Here is a 3,735-nt window from a genome sequence, read left to right as displayed (position 1 = left end):
GTGCGGGCGACTATCCCCTACCCCACAAGTGTTATTATTGGTTTACCCTCGATTCACCAGTCAAACAGCCGGGCCATTTCCTTATTGGCTCCATCTGAGTCTCTGAGTTCTGTATTCCCAGGCTGTAAACTAAACACACACTGATGAACAGGCTCGTTTTGGTTCTACTTTGCAAATTGGTGGGATTGACCTTATGAAATTGTAGCACACAGTGAGCAAAGCTGCCTCAGTCCAGTAATAAAAACCGATAGGATATTTAGTTTCAGTCGTGTACCTGCAGCAGACTCATTCAAGCTAATTGCTTGTTTTGGGATTAACTACTTGCATTGAGTCAGTTTCATGCTGGAGAGTGAAATATATTTGAGCCTGCTGCTACAAGTCTCTTTTGTGGTGTAGTTCTAAGGCTAATGGCACCTGGGCAACTTGGCCACTCATGTTAAAAGCCAAAATGCCCCTGTCTGCCTGTCACCCCCTCACAGATATTCTGTAAAACGAGTGATGCAGTGACAGACAGACCTTTCAACAAAAATACTTCAGTGAGTGTATTTGGGCCATTTCATTTGGAAAAGTCAGTAGCCCTGCTGGTGGAGAAATGCCAATAACCCTCTGTGCTTTCTGTCATTCAAATGAATGGAAACCACCTGTCAACACCATTTGCAGGCCGTTACCATTCGTGTAGTGCTGCCATAAGTAATCATGGGGCCCCTTATTACTAAGTTAGCAGTTACCCCCAATTATTAGCCCACAAGTTACCTGAATCCCTGGGGGGATAGGCTCTGCCAACAAGTAAAGTGGGACCCCAATAAAATTAAAAATGCCCTTCACATGCAAGGTCATGCCCTATTCAACCCCTGCCACAATCCTGTTATGCCAAAATGCCACTCAGCCATACCCACTCTCCACAAGCCCCTCTCTTTAGGGCAAATTTACTAAAGGGGGAAGTGACTAACACGGGCGAAAATTCGTCAGCGTGACATTTTTTGGGTACTTCGCTGATTTACTAACGGTCGCTGGCGTAACTTCGCTAGCGAAGGAGACAGACTCTAGCTGTACTTTGCTCCCTAACGCCTGGCGAATTTGCGCTCTGGCAAATGGACGTAACTAAGCAAATTCACTAAGATGTGGATTTTACTGAACGTTACCTCTTGCGCCAGACTTACCTTCACCACCTCAGACCAGGCAAAGTGCAATAGAGTAGATACGAGTTCCTAAAAAATAGTTGAACATTTTTCTAAGTCCCAAAAAACACTAGCGTCTTTTCATTTTTCAGGGTGATAGGCTGAAAAAGAGCATAATTTTTGTGGGGGTAACCAGCTTCCCCCCTACATTTCCTAACATATGACACATAAACTATAAACTGGGATCATGTGTAGGGCAATATAACAACTTTATTTTATTAAGGTTTTCCTGTAGTGTAATGTATTTGCTGCAACATATACTTCCATTGAACTTTAACTACCCGCTGTATGCAAATTAGCCAACGCTACCGCAACGTTGCTTCGCTTGGCGCAGTAACATTAGCACAACTTTGCCAGCATTCGGCGCCCTGGACGCAACTTCGGATTTTAGTGAATTAGCGTTGTCCTGGCGAATCTACGCCTGGCGAAGTGTTGCGCCGTGAGCGAAGTCGTCGCTGCCAAATTTTCGGAGGTTAGTGAATTTGCCCCTGTGTGTGAAAAACAACTCATGCATTTCTATCTCAAGGCCTCCTCTGCAACAGGACCCCTGACTACAGTACCCCATCTGATGTTGGCCCTGCATTCTTGTGAATGACAGAAGAAATACTATGGGGGGCATGGTCTTACAGTATTGTTAATTTCTGTGTGTCCATGCTATCTTACAATCTGTTACTTCATTTTTTGTTTTAAGGTAGAAATGAGTTTTGCCTTGTACGTTTGTGTTTCCAGTAATTCCAGAATGTCTGTTGGTTTTTTTTGTTGGAGAAAATAAGCACACCCTGAAATTATTCACTTACTACAATCATTCTGTTGAGTGCTTGCCTAATTATACCCTGTCTGGCAGGGTAATTATATAACATACCACATTTTGGGGGCAGGTTATATCTACATTATGTGCAATTTGCAGAAATCTATGGAACCCATAAGTAGACTGGGGGGCATAAAAGTACCCTGGATGGCTACTTTTGGTCTACAACAATCTGCTCTGAATTAAGACATAGTACATTTACTTCTATATTTCTAGCAATCATAAATCTCCAGTTTCTATTCAGTTGCATCTTTTGCAGGACTCTGCTACACTTGACTAGTAACTGATTATTTTTAATCTAACTAAAAATACCTAACTATAGGTATATAGGCAGACTACATAGAAAGCAAACAGTGGTGAAACTACCATGGGGGCTTAGGGTGCCTCAGGGCCTGTACCCCATGAGGAGGTGTTATATCTGTGGATATAACTGCGCAATGTAACCCATATTTTAAGTGTTTTTTTCATTGTTGCCATCAGGCGGAAAACAGCATTATTATTTAAAATTGTTTATAAAGCTCACATGATGACTGCTTGCTTATTCAGCAGTATGATATCATTATGTGTTTGTCTTATATTTGCCAACTCTAATCCCCAACTTTTCAGGGGTAACTCTGATTTGCCCCCCATCTCACCTGGTCACCAGCACTAGCAGTCGAGTCACCCACTGTCAGAATTTGCACCTGAATTTTGCTTACCTGCTGCCACTGAAATGCACCCTGCCTGAAACAAGGAGGCAGAACAAGGAGTTTATTTGGAGGTGTGACCTGGGTGGAATGGGCATGTGTCTATGGGTAGAGCAGGGTTTGACTACAACACACTCATTTTATAATACAACCATGTTAGCATGTCTTGTCTAGATATTTTAATAATATTGGGGCTCACAATATTTTGAATAAAAATAAAGAATATTTAAATGCCATGTTCAGTGAGCAGCACAAGTTTCAAGCAAAACAAAATATTGTTTGCCAGCTTGATGTAATGTGAATATATTGCAATATATGGACAAACAATATCTGTTTTGTTTAAGGGGAGGACATTTTAAGTAGCTTAAGGCACAAAATGTCTCAATGTCATTAAGGGGGTTGTTCACCTTCCAACCCTTTTTTTAGTTCAGTTAGTTTCAGATAGTTTACCAATTACTTTTTACTTTCTATGTGACTGTTTTTCTAATATTGAAGTGTAAAGTGTAATTTTTCACCTTCTAAAGTAGCTCTGGGATGGGCGGGTCGTCAACCCTGTAAAATGTTCTACATTGATACAATTACTTGATACATTTATCTTTGTCTCTGCTGAGCAGAATCCCTGGGTTTCATTGCAGGCAGCTGTTAGAGTTGATACAATAGTTTCTAATACTCCTGTGTGGATGAAATGTATCTAATGAAATGTTAGTTAGTTGTAACCAAATATTGCAAAATTGTAACAGTTTAGAGTCTGCACCTGAATTACTGAGCTGCCAGATTGAAACATCAGAGACAGGAACATTAAACTTTAAACATAGATTTTGGAAAAACGATAAAAGTAAAAAGTGGAAAGTAATTGAAAAAAATATTTATTTCTGGTGAACAAACCAATTGAACTGAAAAAAGTGTTTGGAAGGTATATATATTTATATACTGATAATAGGTTGAGTGTGTAGGACCTCTTGTCTTTGTTGTGATGTAAAGTATTATTGCCCAGAGGTAAAGAAATTGAGAGGGTAAAAGCCACTCTTAACAGATCAGACAAAGATTTTTGGTGGTTTAATGA

Source organism: Xenopus laevis, chromosome 6L (genome assembly GCF_017654675.1).
Source record: "Xenopus laevis strain J_2021 chromosome 6L, Xenopus_laevis_v10.1, whole genome shotgun sequence".
NCBI lineage: Eukaryota > Metazoa > Chordata > Amphibia > Anura > Pipidae > Xenopus > Xenopus laevis.
This window is presented reverse-complemented; position numbering follows the sequence as displayed.